Source organism: Orcinus orca, chromosome X (genome assembly GCF_937001465.1).
Source record: "Orcinus orca chromosome X, mOrcOrc1.1, whole genome shotgun sequence".
NCBI lineage: Eukaryota > Metazoa > Chordata > Mammalia > Artiodactyla > Delphinidae > Orcinus > Orcinus orca.
The window spans coordinates 20,620,516-20,638,610 of NC_064580.1; the positions used below are offsets into that span (position 1 = coordinate 20,620,516).

Consider the following 18,095-nt stretch of genomic DNA (forward strand, 5'->3'; position numbering starts at 1 on the left):
AGAAGTCAAAAGCTTTTCAGACAAGCAAAAGCTAAGAGAATTCAGCACCACCAAACCAGCTTTACCGCAAATGCTAAAGAAACTTCTCAAAGAGGGAAACACAAGAGAAGAGAAAGACCCACAAAAACCAACCCAAAACAACTAAGAAAATGGTAATAGGAACATACGTATCGATAATAACCTTGAATGTAAATGGATTAAATGCCCCAATGAAAAGACAGAGACTGGCTGAATGGATACAAAAACAAGACCCATATATATGCTGTCTCCAAGAGACCCACTTCAGACCTAGGGACACATACAAACTGAACATGAAGGGATGGAAAAAGATATTCCATGCAAATGGAAATCAAAAGAAACCTGGAGTAGCAATACTCATATCAGATAAAATAGACTTTAAAATAAAGTCTGCTACAAGAGACAAGGAGGGACACTACATAATGATCAAAGGATCAATCCAAGAACAAGATATAACAATTATAAATGTTTATGCACCCAACACAGGAGCACCTCAATACATATGGCAAATGCTAACAACCAGGAAAGGAGAAATCAACAGTAACACAGTAATAGTAGGGTACCTTAACACACCACTTACACCAATGGACAGATCATCCAAACGAAAAATAAATAAGGAAGCACAAGCTTTAAATGATACAATAGACCAGATAGATCTAACTGATATTTATAGAACATTCCACCCAAAAGTGGCAGAATACACTTTCTTCTCAAGTGCACATGGAACATTCTCCAGGATAGATCACATTTTGGGTCAAAAATCAAGTCTTGGAAAATTTAAGAATATTGAAATCATATCAAGCATCTTTTCTGACCACAACGCTATTAGATTGGAAATCAATTACATGAAAAAAACTGTAAAAAACACAAATACACGGAGGCTAAACAGTGCACTACTAAATAACCAAGAGATCACTGAAGAAATCAAAGAAGAAATAAAAAAATACATAGAAACAAATGACAATGAAAACACAACGACCCAAAACCTATGTGACGCAGCAAAAGCAGTCCTAAGAGGGAAGTTTATAGCAATACAATCTCACCTCAAGAAACAAGAAAAATCTCAAATAAACAATCTAACCCTACACTTAAAACAACTAGAGAAAGAAGAACAAAGAAAACCCAAAGTCAGTAGAAGGAAAGAAATCATAAAGATCAGAGCAGAAATAATGAAATAGAAACAAATAAAACAATAGCAAAGATCAATAAAACTAAAAGCTGGTTCTTTGATCAGATAAACAAAATTGATAAACCCTTAGCCAGACTCATCAAGAAAAAAAAGGGAGAGGACGCAAATCAATAAAATTAGAAATGAAAAAGGAGAAATCACAACTGACACTGCAGAAATACAAAGGATTATAAGATACTACTACAAGCAACTATATGCCAATAAAGTGGACAACCACGAAGAAATGGACAAATTCTTGGAAAGGTACAATTTTCCAAGACTGAACCGGGAAGAATTAGAAAATATAAACAGGCCTATCACAAGTAATGAAATTGAAACCGTAATTTAAAATCTCCCAACAAACAAAAGTCTAGGACGAGATGGCTTCACAGGCAAATTCTATCAAACATTTAGAGAAGAGCTTACACCAATCATTCTCAAAATCTTCCAAAAAATTGCAGAGGGAGCAATTCATTCCATGAAGCCACCATCACCCTGATACCAAAACCAGTAAATGATATCACAAAACAAGAAAATTATAGACCAATATCACTGATGAACATAGATGCAAAAATCCTCAACAAAATACTAGCAAACAGAATCCAACAGCACATTAAAAGGATCACACACCATGATCAAGTGGGATTTATCCTAGGGATGCAAGCATTCTTCAATATATGCAAATCAATGTGATACACCATATTAACAAATTAAGGAATAAAAACCATATGATCATCTCAATAGATGCAGAAAAGGCTTTTGACAAAATCCAACACCCATTTATGAAAAAAACTCTCCAGAAAATGGGTATAGAGGGAACCTACCTCAACATAACAAAGGAAATATATGACAAACCCACAGCAAACGTCGTTCTCAATGGTGAAAAACTGAAAGCATTTCCACTAAGATCAGGAACAAGACAAGGATGTCCACACTCACCACTCTTATTCAACATAGTTTTGGAAGTCCTAGCCACAGCAATCAGAGAAGAAAAAGAAATAAAAGGAATGCAAATTGGAAAAGAAGAAGTAAACTGTCACTGTTTGCCAATGACATGATACTATACATAGAAAATCCTAAAGATACCACCAGAAAACTACTAGAACTAATCAGTGAATTTGGTAAGGTTGCAGGATACAAAATTAATGCACAGAAATCTCGGGCACTCCTATACACCAACAACGAAAAATCAAAAAGAGAAATTAAGGAAACACTCCCATTAACCATTACAACAAAAAGAATAAAATACCTAGGAATAAACCTGCTTAAGGAGGCAAAAGACTTGTACTAAGAAAACTATAAAACACTGATGAAAGAAGTCAAAGATGACATAAACAGATGGAGAAATATACCATGTTCTTGGATTGGAAGAATCAATATTGTGAAAATGACTATACTACCCAAAGCAATCTACAGATTCAACACAATCCATACCAAACTACCAATGACATTCTTCACAGAATTAGAATAAAAAATTTTACAATTTGTATGAAAACACAAAAGACCCCAAATAGCCAAAGCAATCCTGAGAAAGAAAAACGGAGTTGGAGGAATCAGGCTCCCTGACTTCAAACTATACCACAAAGCTACAGTAATCAAGACAGTATGGTACAGGCACAAAAACAGAAATATAGATCAATGGTACAAGATAGAATGCCCAGAGATAAACCCACGCACCTATGGTCACCTAATTTATGACAAAGGAGGCAAGAACATACAATGGAGGAAAGACAGCCTCTTCAATAAGTGGTGCTGGGAAAACTGGACAGCTACATATAAAAGAATGAAATTAGAACACTACCTAACATCATACACAAAAATAAGCTCCAAATGGATTAAAGACTTAAATGTAAGACCAGACACTATAAAACTCTTAGAGGAAAACATAGGAAAAACACTCTTTGACATAAACCACAGCAAGATCTTTTTCGACCCACCTCCTAAAGTAATGGAAATAAAAACAAAAATAAACAAATGGGACTTAATTAACCTTAAAAGCTTTTGCATAGCAAAGGAAACCATAGACAAGACAAAAACACAACCCTCACAATGGGAGAAACTATTTGCAAATGAAACAACAGACAAAGGATTAATCTCCAAAATATACAAACAGCTCATGGAGCTAGCTCAATATCAAAAAAACAAACAATTCATTTAAAAAATGGTCAGAAGACCTAAATAGACATCTCACCAAGGATGACATACAGATGGCCAAGAGGCACATGAAAAGATGCTCCACATCACTAATTACTAGAGAAATGCAAGTCAAAACTACAATGAGGCATCAACTCACGCCAGTCAGAATGGCCATTATCAAAATATCTAGAAACAATAAATGCTGGAAAGGGTGTGGTGTAAAGGGAATCCTCCTGCACTGTTGGTAGGATACAACCACTATGGAAAACAGTATGGAGGTTCCTTAAAAAACTAAAAATAGAACTACCATATGACCCAGCAATCCCACTACTGGGCACATACCCTGAGAAAACCATAATTCAAAAAGAGACATGTACCACAATGTTCATTGCAGCACTATTTACAATAGCCAGGCCATGGAGCCAACCTAAACGTCCATCAACAGATGAATGGATAAAGAAGATATGGCACATATATACAATGGAATATTACTCAGCCATAAAAAGAAATGAAATTGAGTTATTTGTAGTGAGGGGATGGACCTGGAGTCTGTCATACAGAGTGAAGTAAGTCAGAAAGAAAAACAAATACCATATGCTAACACATATATATGGAATCTAAAAACAAAAATGGTACTGATGAACCTAGTTGCAGGGCAGGAATAAAGTGACAGACATAGAAAATGGACTTGACGACATGGGGTGGGAGGGCGAAGCTGGGGCGAAGTGAGAGTAGCATCAACGTATATACACTACTGAATGTAAAATAGTTGGCTGGTGGGAAGCAGCTGCATAGCACAGGGAGATCGGCTCGGTGCTTCGCCATGACCTAGAGGGGTGGGATAGGGAGGATGGGAGGGAGGCTCAAGAGGGAGGGGATATGGGGACATTGTATGCATATGGCTGATTTGCTTTGTTGTGCAACAGAAACTAACACGGTATTGTGAAGTAATTATACTCCAATAAAGATCTATTAAAAAAATATCATGTAGGGCTTTCCTGGTGGCACAGTGGTTGAGAGTCTGCCTGCCAATGCAGAGGACATGGGTTCGTGCACCAGTCTGGGAAGATCCCACATACCGCGGAGTGGATGGGCCCGTGAGCCATGGCCACTGAGCCTGCGCGTCGGGAGCCTGTGCTCCACAACAGGAGAGGCCACAACAGTGAGAGGCCCGCGTACCGCAAAAAAAAAAAAAAAAAAAAAATACCATATATACATGGGAATTCCCTGGCGGTCCAGTGGTTATGACTCGGGGCTTTTACTGCCAAGGGCCCGGGTCCAACCCCTGGTTGGGGAACTAAGATCCCACAAGCTGCACGGGGTGGCCAAAACAATATCATATATGTATATATATAATATACATACATATATGGATATACATAAACATGTAGACAGAGACAAAGGTCTTATAGTTTTTAATTTTAGCCATATCTCAGGTATAATAATACAAAACTCAAAAGAATCTGGATCCAAATTGTTTTTCTGGCCGACAGACTAATTTAAGGTTACCTGCTCAGATGGCCAAAGTTTTTTAATGAAGATTTTGTGCGTGTGTGTGTGTGTGTGTGTGTGTGTGTGCGCGCACACGCACACGCGCACTGTAAGGATTCTTTTAGAAAAGCTATTTTTAGAGTCATTTTGTCTCTTAGAAACTTCTGCATACCAATCAAAGAGTATCTTCCATCGTCTCTGAGAGGTTTGCAATCCTCTTTTCAAGGGCATCCCGTAAAGTGGACTATCTTATCTAAGTTAAAATTTCCCCGAAGTGGCCACTACAATTCCAAATTATCCTTTGTAAAGTTCATCCATTTTGCCAGAAAGGCACAAGATCCTGGTCCATAGTAGGTATACATACAAGAAGCAAGAGTTTTTAAGGGAGGAGGAGAATGAGATTTAGATGAGGTGGAACCTATCTCTTCCTCTAGATTCCCTGAAACAATCTGTGAGGACCTCAGTCATCCTACCATTGCCTAAATCCCAGGGAATCACAAGTTTCTCCCCTTTCAGACAGAAGGGTGACTTACCAAGAAGCTTCAACAAACAGAATACAGGTATGCACAATAAATTCCGAGAGCTCAACATGCAAAGAGAGCAACATTCAGGCTGACTGCAAGGTTGGCAAGAAAGTGGTGAGCTCAATGGGCCCAGTGGGTACCAGCACGTGGTTGCTCACTGGCCTCAGAGTTGTTGAGGGTCTTCTTTGGATACCACTTCTGATGTCAGAAAACTGTCAAAAATCCAGAAATAACATAATCAAAACCACCAAATCAATAAATAGTATTTAGTAAGAGTTTGTTGTGTATATAAAAACAGGAACTGGGAGCTTCCAGAGTCAAAGATGGATATGAAGGTCACAGGCATTAAATTACAGCAAGGCTTATAAAGTGAAAATGAGAGGAAAAAAAAGTGAAAATGAGAAAGTTATTAACGTTTACAATGACTGGTTATTACAATGGGGGGTTCTAGATGGCAGGGGATTGGTTAAAAGTGATTACCTCATACCATTTTAAAGACCATGACTTAAGGTTTTTTTTTTATGACTGTCAGAGGTATTTACAAGAAATAACCTAGGTTAAGTTTCATTTATGTTCATGAAATAAGCTAGATTTAGTTGAGCTTACTGGCTTAAATGGTTTTGTCTGCTCAGGGAATTCTCAAGTCCAGTCTCCATTTTGTATTTAATTTTAACCACACACACACACACACACACACACACACACACACACACACACACTGAGAGCAATCTGCTTTAATGTACTAGAATAAATGTCTCAGGCCAAGCCTGCCAGAGTTTGGTTTTGCTATTAAAGGGCACATTCAGGGCCCCTCAACGTACTGAAATCTAGTGTTGGGAAACTACGGAAACAGTGTCACTCGCAGGAAGCCCAAATTGAATAATTTAGTGATTGGAGCTGCTCCAATTCTAACTGAAGTCTGTGCCTTCCTGTATGGGACTATAAGCGTTGAGAAACACTCTGGGTGAGGGAGTGGGTGGGACAGAATCAGAGAGGGGTTCACTACTGATGAGGCGTATGCGGGAGACTCAGAAGTCTGTTCAATCTTTCCCGGACCGAGAGCCCCGTGGAAATCAAGCTGCTTTGAGCGCTTCCTCGTCATGCCCGCAGTGAACCTGCAGATTCTCTGCCTTCCAGCCCCGCCAGCCCACACCACTGAGAACTATCGTCAGCCCATCCGGTCACCGCCAGTTCTCGCACTTTCCCTCCCTAATGCTGACGCCACCATCAACAGGTCTCCGCCCCATGTGCTTCCCCACTTCATCCTTTGTCGCCATAGAAACACACAGAGATTCAATGACGTTTGAGGGACTAAGAATACAGATATGAAAAAAAGCACAGTCTTGCACCAGGAGAGGCACACAGCCTACGAGAGCGAGAACACGGAAACAAATCAATATAATATGACGTTAACTGAGGAATATGCAAAATACTCCTGATACAGAAAGAGTGAATTATTCCTGAACAATGTGATTTGGACAGTATTTTCCTCACCCACTATATTAGCTTCCTATTGCTGCTGTAACAAACTACCACAAACTTAGTGGGTTAAAACAACACAGATTGATTATCTTACAGTTCTGGATGTCAGATGTCTAACACACGACTCAGTGGGCTACAATCAAGGTGTGTTGGCAGGGCTGTTTTCTTTCCTGGAGGCTCTTGGAGAGAAATCATTTTAGAATCCCCTGCAAACCAGTTCTGGGGATAGCTTTTACTTGGCCAAGAGGCTCTTACAGTCTCAGATAAAGTCAAGATAATGAATAGGAGGAATTTTTCTGATGAATTCTATCTTAAATTCTTAAAAAACAATCAATAGAGGGCTTCCCTGGTGGCGCAGTGGTTAAGAATCCGCCTGCCAATGCAGGAGACACGGGTTTGAGCCCTGGTCCAGGAAGATCCCACATGCCACGAAGCAACTAAGCCCGTGCGCCACAACTACTGCGCCCGCGTGCCACAACTACTGAAGCCCACGCGCCTAGAGCCTGTGCTCTGCAGCAAGAGGCCACCGCAATGAGAAGCCCGCGCACCACAACGAAGTGTAGCCCCCACTCACCGCAACTAGAGAAAGCCCGCGCACAGCAACGAAGACCCAACACAGCCAAAAATAAATATAATAAATAAATAAATTTATTTTAAAAATCAATAGAGCCAATATATTAATTTAATCCATTTATTAAGCACCTACTATATGCCAGGTGCTTTGCTGGGTGCTAAGGCTACAAAGATCAAACAGAGAGAGTTCCTGACCTCCAGGAATCCACCACCCAGAGAGGAAAAAACAGAAATGTGGTCAAATGCACTGTGATAACTGCTCCAGTGAATAATGTGCCATTAGATCTCAGAGGAAGCAATATAAATAATGCATTCTGCTGGTATGCAGTGTTGGAGGAGTCTTGGTGAGGAGACAGGATAGTGGCCTGTAGAGCCACAAGAGAAGGTGACATTTGAGAGTTCTTCAAAGGAGAAGCAAAAGCAAAAGCCCCATCAGGAGCAGGTTATCTGCCACTTGCCTATGTGGAGCAAAGGCTTTTCACATCCTTTATACCCCTCTTCCATCCTACAGTCAGCCAGAACCTGGCACATTGTAGGAAGGCATCTGACAGTGATCTCTTTCACTGCAGAGAAGATATCATTGAAGAATTCCAAAGAACTCATAAGGGAGAAGAGGATTCCCATTGGTAGAACCAGAAAAGCTTATCCAGAGTCTTGAAGGTTCTGTCTTTATTTACTGGCTCCTAAACTTGGCACAGTGCCTGATACCCTATAATTATATAATAATATGGATTGATGAAATGGCTAAATAGCAGTATGATAGCTACCATGTATTGAGTACTTACCTCAGTGCCTAACATGTTGAAAATCTATATTTGTTGAACAAAGATGGAATAGCAGTAAGGATAATATTATTTGTTGAGAACTTATCGCTCAATTATCTTGTTTAATCCTCACAACAACCATAGGAGATCAGTATTCCCATTATTCCCATTTTACAGGATAAGGAAAAATCAGGGTTTACAGGCATTAAGTAACTTTCCCAAAAATCAGAATGGCTAGCAAGAACTTCCCAAATAGCTATTTACCAGACGTGCAGTCAATGGTGTCCTTCACCAGAGGGCATAGGCTTATACCCCAGACTTGCCCTGAAAAATTGATGATGCGGGTAGATCTGGGGAAGTAGACTCATGATCCCAGCCATGTATAACAGCAATCGCTGTTGGAATCAGGGGATTCTGCACAGTCAAAGGAACCGAACTGGGAAATGAGAAGGCATCTCGAAAACTAGATGATCACAAGGCCTCAAATCATAATCCTCAAGTTCCCCTCTCATGTACATATTCAGCATTTTCTAAGCCTTCAGCCAATATTTCTCCCTTTCTGGTTTGTTTCCCCATGTGGACAAATGTATTCTACATCTAATTTTTACTTTACTAAATTATAAAGTAATGACACATGGTTCTAACTTAATGGATGTGTTATCATCAAATGGCTCCCCAACATACTGTAAACAAAATGTTTTGAAATTTGTCATTTCAGAATCCTATATCTGAATGTTAATTTTCCTAATCTAGGACTCTTTTCTATCTCAAGCCAGTAAATAAGGAAACTCTATTTCTACTTCTTTCCTTTCCACTGTGTTTTGGCAAAAATAGATTCAGAACTTATTACTATTTAATTTGATCCTTTCAGGTGGATCTGAGTCTGTCTCATTTATTGGCTAGATCCTTACATACATATCATTCTTATCCACCCCTTGGTCCTGTCCACCATGGAAACAGTAAGTGATAAGGGAACAGAAACAAGCATGAAATTCAAAACCAGATGCAACCTGGTACTGGGGCTACAGGGCCCTTATTTTCTGTAACTGGGGTGGACCATTCCTACTTGCCTGTTCTTGGTATAATACAGTAACGTTAAAGTCAAGATTGGGAGAAAAGACATATCTGGTAAATACTTACCAAAAAAAAGCTGTATTAGCTGTATTTATTTCATAAAAATGTACTTTAAATAAAAAACCACTATAAAAATAAAGAGGCACAAACGTGAGAATAGAAAAAATTCACCATGAAAATATAAAAATTCTGAACTTGCTTGAATTGGCAATTCAATAGAAGAAAAAATATATGGCCAATAAACATATGAAAAGATCAATATCACATTAATAAAATTCAAACCACAATAAGATACCATTTTATACCCATCAGATAAGCAAAAACCATGAAGTGAAATTACCAACTGTTGGTGAGGATGGAGAGCGCTAAGAACTCTCATTCACTGCTGGTAGAAGTTGTGAATGGCAGAATCACTTTGGAGAACAATTTGGCTCTATTTCATAAAGTTGAATCCAAATATTATATGCTTTGACCCAGCATTCCAGTCCTTGGCAAGTACCCTATAAATTACTGCTCCTGTACTCAAGGACATATACAAGAATGTTCATAATAGCATTGTTTGAAATGGCAGGGAGGGAAAAAAGGAAACAATCTAAATGTCCATGAATAGGAAATTTTTTTAACCTTGAATCCTCTGAGGATGATTTTTTTTTTTTTGTCTGTGTTGGGTCTTCGTAGCTGCACATGGGCTTCTCACTGCAGTGGCTTCTCTTGTTACAGAGCATGGGCTTTAAGTGCACAGGCTTCAGTGGTTATGGCACGTGGGCTCAGTAGTTGTGGCTCGTGGGCTCTAGAACACAGGCTCAGTAGTTATGGCGCACAGGCTTAGTTGCTCCGCGGCATGTGGGATCTTCCCGGACCAGGGCGTGAACCAGTATCCCCTGCATTGGCAGGCGGATTCTCAACCACTGCACCACTAGGGAAGCCCCTGAGGATGAATCTGAATCCAATTCATTCATAATACATTGCACAAATCACTGTTTCAAGGTCAGGACTTTTTTTTTTGATAGATTTCAATGTTTATAATTTAATATTTCCTTCTTGTATCCCTTTCACACATATGAATAAGCCTAAACATTCCAAATAGGGAAAACATGCACTATTGGATTATTAACTGGAGAAAGCTGTGTAGCTCTCTGTCTTCCACAATGGCTCACAGGGTTGAAATGCCTTGTTGAATTTACCATGGTTCAGGTACTAGCTCTGAGATGTGCAAGTCAGAAACTTGAGTTGTCACTTCACTAAAGGTGAATCTATGTCCTTAGGAAGACTCACATCAACCAAGAGACTGATACATGAAATAAGAATATCAATTTCTTAATTCATAATTAGATGTGAGACTGCTTGGGGGGCATGAGAAACCCGGTCATAATCAGAAAATTTACTGATAAGCAAGGAATCAGTTGCATTCAGCTAAGACACATTCACTAGAATGTAAGCGCCATGAGGACATTTTTGTCTGATTTTTCCACTGCTAAAATTCCAGCGTCTATAACAACACCTGATTCAATAAAAATCTATTAAATGAATGAATAAGGAGAAACGTAAGTATCCATCTCCACAATATGCAAAGACTGATCTCAAGATTCAGCTACTGGAGTTCTTGCATCAGGGTATTCTGATTCCACTACAGTGCCAGAGCAGGAGGCGCCAATTTTGGCGTCTGAGATTCTTTTCCTATGCTTCCAGGACTGATCCTAGTAGATACATTTAGTTGCCTAGACTACAGCTATTCCCTTCTAATTCCTTGCTAACAGCATTCCAATTTTGTTCAGGGCAGCAACGTGCTCAACCTCAAAGAACGAATCACAATTCATCTTGGCCAAACATAGCATCTCTGTTCCCCTGTGCCAAATACTCACTGTCCCAGCCTCCCTTGCAGCCATGGGTAGCCGTATTACCCAGTACTGTCCAATAAGACATAAAGGGAAGACTTCTGGAGTATTCTAGTAAAGATGTTCCTTTCCAGATAAAAAGACAGAGCCTCAGCCAGAGAAAGATTTTAGCTCCTGACCTTTCCTCCCTGTTTAGGATGCAGATGTGAGGAAATGATGCTCGGAGCTACTGCAGCCCTTTTATGTTCAAGAGATGAGTTGAGAATAATTGGCAGAGTGGAAGAGTTTCAAAAGCCCAGTTCCTCTGTAACATGGTTAATTGCTGAACTAGCCCGGAAACTGGCTACCTCCAGTCTTCTAATTGAGTTTTTTAAGTTTTCATGGCTTTAGCTACTGTAAGTAGGTTATTCTGTTAGTTGTAGTCAAAAGCATTCCTAACTGATACAATGATTAAGGTTGTTATAAGACATACCTTTTCTCTTTAGGTATGTTAATACAGTCAGTCAGTTTATAGTCAAATATTAACTGGCCTACGATACAATTTGAATATCTCTGCTCGATTTTAAATTTCACTTTCAGAGCCTATCCTAATCTCACTGATTTCTAATGCCACTACCCAATGTGACAGCACTGAGCACCTCAGGTCTCCTTTTCCCAACACTCCTTTGCCTGATCTGTTCCTTCTTTCAAATGTATCCAAGTTGTGCCAGGTTGCTGGCACTTCTGAACCAAAATAATCTCTTTTATCATGATAAACAGAAACTGATTTCAATGCTGAATGAATCAGAATATAGTTGATGTTATCAACAAAAGCTACTGAATTCCATTTGTGGGAATCTGGATATCATGCTTATTTATTCTTTATTTCATTCCTTTTTTTTTTTTTTTTTTGCGGTACGCGGGCCTCTCACTGCTGTGGCCTCTCCTGTTACGGAGCACAGGCTCCAGACGCGCAGGCTCAGTGGCCATGGCTCACGGGCCCAGCCACTCGGCGGCATGCGGGATCCTCCCAGACCGGGGCACGAACCCGTGTCCCCTGCATCGGCAGGCAGACTCTCAACCACTGCGCCACCAGGGAAGCCCTCATTCCATTTTTGAGAGGTAAATATAAAATGTTTTAGGTGTTTCCTTTGGTGATTTCTTTTTTTTTTTTCATTTCTTAGTTAAGTGGTTTATTAATATTCTTTCCCATTTTCATTTTCACTCTCCTTCAACTTAACAAATATACTCCTTGTCCTTAAAAGCAAGCGAAGACCTATCGTTCATATTTTTAAAGGATTCCAAATTTAAGTTACCTTTAGGAGAAAAAAACAGTCCTTAGTGTTCAAATATACAATTTGAACAAATTGCTTTATTTCCCCTCCCTACTCCTTTTGTGATTTCTTACCTGATAGGCATAAGATATCAGAAACAACAGCAGTCCCACACTTCCTGTTTGTCCCATCTGTTCTTTATTCCTTTTTTCCTCTTTTCCTCTCTTCCCTTGGATTATTTTTTATGAACCCATTTTATCTCCTCTATTGACTTATTAGTTATTCCTTTTTAAGAAATTTAGTCGTTGCTCTGAGCTTTACAATATATAACTTTAACTTATCACAGTTTACTTTAAAGGTTATAGCATTTAACATATAATGTAAGAATCATATAACAATATATGTCCATCCCATCTCTCCCATTCTTTGTGCTCTTGTGCTCATACATTCTACTTCTACAAATGTTATAAATCCCATAATATACTGTTGTTTCTCTTACTTTAAGTAGTTAAGTATCTTTTAAAGACATTAAAAGATGATACAAATAGATGGAGAGATATACCATGTTCTTGGATTGGAAGAATCAACATTGTGAAAATGACTCTACTACACAAAGCAATCTACAGATTCAATGCAATCCCTATCAAACTACCACTGGCATTTTTCACAGAACTAGTACAAAAAATTTCACAATCTGTATGGAAACACAAAAGACCCCGAATAGCCAAAGCAATCTTGAGAACGAAAAACGGAGCTGGAGGAATCAGGCTCCCTGACTTCAGACTATACTACAAAGCTACAGTAATCAAGACAGTATGGTACTGGCACAAAAACAGAAAAATAGATCAATGGAACAGGATAGAAAGCCCAGAGATAAACCCACGCACATATGGTCACCTTATCTTTGATAAAGGAGGCAAGAATATACAGTGGAGAAAAGACAGCCTCTTCAATAAGTGGTGCTGGGAAAACTGGACAGCTACATGTAAAAGTATGAAATTAGAACACTCCCTAACACCATACACAAAAATAAACTCAAAATGGATTAAAGACCTAAATGTAAGGCCAGACACTATCAAACTCTTAGAGGAAAACATAGGCAGAACACTCTATGACATACATCACAGCAAGATCCTTTCTGACCCACCTCCTAGAGAGATGGAAATAAAAACAAAAATAAACAAATGGGACCTAATGAAACTTAAAAGTTTTGCACAGCAAAGGAAACTATAAACAAGACCAAAAGACAACCCTCAGAATGGGAGAAAATATTTGCAAATGAAGCAACTGACAAAGGATTAATCTCCAAAATTTACAAGCAGCTCATGCAGCTCAATATCAAAAAAACAAACAACCCAATCCAAAAATGGGCAGAAGACCTAAACAGACACTTCTCCAAAGAAGATATACAGATTGCCAACAAACACATGAAAGGATGCTCGACATCATTAATCATTAGAGAAATGCAAATCAAAACTACAATGAGGTATCATATCACACCTGGCAGAATGGCCATCATCAAAAAATCTATAAACAATAAATGCTGGAGAGGGTGTGGAGAAAAGGGAACCCTCTTGCACTGTTGGTGGGAATGTAAATTGATACAGCCACTATGGAAAACAGTATGGAGGTTCCCTAAAAAACTAAAAATAGAACTACCATATGACCCAGCAATCCCACAACTGGGCATATACCCTGAGAAAACCATAGTTCAAAAAGAGTCATGTACAAAATGTTCATTGCAGCTCTATTTACAATAGCCAGGACATGGAAGCAACCTAATTGTCCATCGACAGATGAATGGATAAAGAAGATGTGGCACATATATACAATGGAATATTACTCAGCCATAAAAAGAAACGAAATTGAGTTATTTGTAGTGAGGTGGATGGACCTAGAGTCTGTCATACAGAGTGAAGTAAGTCAGAAAGAGAAAAACAAATACCGTACCCTAAGACATATATACGGAATCTAAAAAAAACAAAAAAGGTCCTGAAGAACCTAGGGGCAAGACAGGAACAAAGACACAGACCTACTAGAGAATGGACTTGAGGATATGGGAGGGAAGGGTAAGCTGTGACAAAATTAGAGAGTGGTATGGACATATATACACTACCAAACGTAAAATAGCTAGCTAGTGAGAAGCAGCCGCATAGCACAGGGAGATCAGCTCGGTGGTTTGTGACCACCTAGAGGGGTGGGATAGGGAGGGTAGGAGGGAGGGAGACACAAGAGGGAAGAGATATGGGAACATATGTATATGTATAACTGATTCACTTTGTTATAAAGCAGAAACTAACACACCATTGTAAAGCAACTATACTCCAATAAAGATGTTTAAAAAATAAAAATAAAATAAAGACATTAAGAACAAGAAAAATGTCTTTTATATGACGCACACATTTACCATTTCTGGTACTCTTCATTCCTTTGCATAGATTCTTGTGTCCATCTGGTATCATTTTCCTTTAACCTGAAGAACTTCTTTTAGCATTCCTTGTGGTACAAGTTCACTAGTGATGAATGCTCTTGGCTTTCACTTATCTGAAATGTCTTCATTTTGCCTTCATCTTTGAAGGACATTTTCACTGGGTATAAAATTCTGGGTTGAAAGCATTCTTCCCATGCTTTAGAGATGTTGTTCCACCATCTTCTGGTTTGCATAGTTTTTGATGAGAAAGCAGTGATTAGTCTTAACTTAAGATTTTCTCTGCATCACTAGTTTTGAGAAATTTGATTCCGCAGTGCCTTGATGTGGTTTTCTTTGTGTTTATGCTGCTTGGCATTCACTGGGATTCTTGGATATGTTTGTTTGTAGTTTTCAACAAATGTGGAACATTCTGGAAGCTGAGTAAGAGAATTATATAATTGTAAACTGAGCTTCATTGTTATAGAATGCTGAAGGTAAATGAAGAGTACTTAACCACTATTCACAGCTCTTTAACAGCTTTTTGTTTTAAACCATGGATTCAGAGACTAGATACTGAAAGAAAGTTTGGGACATTGTTCTATCTGCTGTCTTGCCCAGATTCTAAGCACTGTAACTGCATAACTTCCCTCTATTTGGTATAACCTTAAAATATCTGTAAAAAGGAGAAGGGAAAAAAAAGTTGTGTGAATCAATACGTTCTGCCTAATGCTTTTTCAATATTTTCTCCTGTTTTCACCAAGCCTACCTCTTTAAAAAAGATCTCCACATGTGGTTTAGAGTTGGAGTGTTAATTAGGTCACAGATGAGGTCCACTTTTAGAGACAGGATTGTAAATAATTTATCCTGCATAATGTGTTCTGGATTTGACCTTGTCCACATGATGTCTGGCTAGGCAGATGAAAAACTCCAGGCAGAGTACAATAGGGATTACAATACTGATTACCCAGCCTCTGTGATGATTCCTGATTCTATGATCATTAGAGCAATGTTCCCTCATTGGTTGGCAGATGTTAACAGAATCATTGCACATTTATTATTCATGAGGAAGGTGAAGCTTCATGACAAAGGTCAATGAATAAGAGAATGATCCCTGTGTAACAGCAGGAAGAAAACTGATTTAGGGACAAATCCTTCTCTCTCTGCATTGGACCATTCACAATTATTCTTCCTAATCCAAAAATTGTTACAGTCTTTATTTTCCCAAGTAGACAGAAAGGAATAAACATTTAGAGGGTAAGTGCTGTATTCTAAGTACTTTACAAAGGGCTTTACAGCAGCATTTAATATTCACAACCTTAGGAGGAGGAAATTATTCTTATTAACTTCATTTGAAAGGTAAGCACACTGAGATGCAAGAACCTTGTCCAAAATCACACAGCTGGAGCCTACCCCGCTCTTTGGTGGGGCTAATGGCAGACTCTGGGAAGGCTCACGCCAAGCAGCACTTCCCAGAACTTCTGCTGCCAGTGACCTTGTCCCCACGGTGAGCCACAGCCACCCCCTGCCTACACAGGAGACCCCCCAACACTAGCAGCCGTGTGGCTGACAGGGTCTTGGTGCTCCGGCTGGGTGCCAGGCCTGTGCCTCTGAGGTGGGAGAGCCGAGCTCAGGACATTGGTCCACCAGAGACCTCCCAGCTCCACGTAATATCAAGCAGCGAGAGCTCTCCCAGAGATCTCTGTCTCAATGCTAAGACCCAGATCCACTCAACGGCCATCAAGCTACAGTGCTGGACACCCCATGCCAAACAATGAGCAAGACAGGAACACAAGCCCACCCTTGAGCAGAGAGGCTGCCTAACATCATAATAAGGCCACAGACACACCAAAACACACCAGCAGACGTGGACCTGCCCACCAGAAAGTCAAGATCCAGCCTCATCCACCAGAACACAGGCACTAGTCCCCTCCACCAGGAAGCCTACACAACCCACTGAACCAAATTTAGCCACTGGGGACAGACACCAAAAACAACGGGAACTATGAGCCTGCAGCCTGCAAAAAGGAGACCCCAAACACAGTAAGATAAGCAAAATGAGAAGACAGAAAAACACACAGCAGATGAAGGAGCAAGATAAAAACCCACCAGACCTAACAAATGAAGAGGAAATAGGCAGTGAACCTGAAAAAGAATTCAGAATAATGATAGTAAAGATGATCCAAAATCTTGGAAGTTGAAAGGAGGAAGTATAAGAAAAGTTTAACAAGGACCTAGAAGAACTAAAGAGCAAACAAGCAATGATGAACAACACAATAAATGAAATTAAAAATTCTCTAGAAGGGATCAATAGCAGAATAACTGAGACAGAAGAACGGATAAGTGACCTGGAAGATAAAATAGTGGAAATAACTACTGCAGAGAAGAATAAAGAAAAAAGAATGAGAAGAACTGAGGACAGTCTCAGACACCTCTGGGACAACACTAAACGCACCAACATTCGAATTATAGGGGTCCCAGAAGAAGAAGAGAAAAAGTGATTGAGAAAATATTTGAAGAGATTATAGTTGAAAACTTCCCTAATATGGGAAAGGAAACAGTTAATCAAGTCCAGGAAGCACAGAGAGTCTCATACAGGATAAATGCAAGGAGAAACACGCCAAGACACATATTAATCAAAACTGTCAAAAATTAAATACAAAGAAAACATATTAAAAGCAGCAAGGGAAAAACAACAAATAACACACAAGGGAATCCCCATAAGGTTAACAGCTGATCTTTCAGCAGAAACTCTGCAAGCCAGAAGGGACTGGCAGGACATAGTTAAAGTGATGAAGGAGAAAAACCTACAACCAAGATTACTCTACCCAGCAAGGATCTCATTCAGATTCGATGGAGAAATTAAAACCTTTACAGACAAGCAAAAGCTAAGAGAATTCAGCACCACCAAACCAGCTTTACAACAACTGCTAAAGGAACTTCTATAGGCAGGAAATACAAGAGAAGGAAAAGACCTACAATAACAAACCCAAAACAATTAAGAAAATGGGAATAGGAACATACATATTGATAATTACCTTGAATGTAAATGGATTAAATGCCCCATCCAAAAGACACAGACTGGCTGAATGGATACAAAAACAAGACCTGTATATATGCTGTCTACAAGAGACCCACTTCAGACCCAGGGACACATACAGACTGAAAGTGAGGGGATAGAAAAACATATTCCATGCAAATGGAAATCAAAAGAAAGCTGGAGTAGCAATTCTCATATCAGACAAAATAGACCTTAAAATAAAGACTATGGAGACCTTCAAGATGGCGGAAGAGTAAGATGTGGCAATCACTTGCAAACAAGAGGCCTGATTAACACCTCACTTATTGCTGGCCCGGCTCTTTTAATTGC

The 18,095-nt window shown here is 39.4% G+C and overlaps 1 protein-coding gene across 2 annotated transcripts in view; it reads right to left on the reverse strand.

The window, feature by feature from the left end:
- The window catches only part of ACOT9 (acyl-CoA thioesterase 9), an 82,336-nt gene that overhangs the window by 58,659 nt on the left and 5,582 nt on the right, over nucleotides 1-18,095 (reverse strand). The window contains exons 2-3 of one of the 2 annotated variants that reach the window (XM_049705180.1): nucleotides 14,726-15,165; nucleotides 5,347-5,549 (exon numbers count right to left, since the gene is read on the reverse strand). The gene's annotated coding sequence lies outside the window, so the exon portion shown is untranslated. The remainder of the gene's footprint in view (nucleotides 1-5,346; nucleotides 5,550-14,725; nucleotides 15,166-18,095) is intronic. The other variant, XM_049705181.1, reaches the window with a different exon arrangement.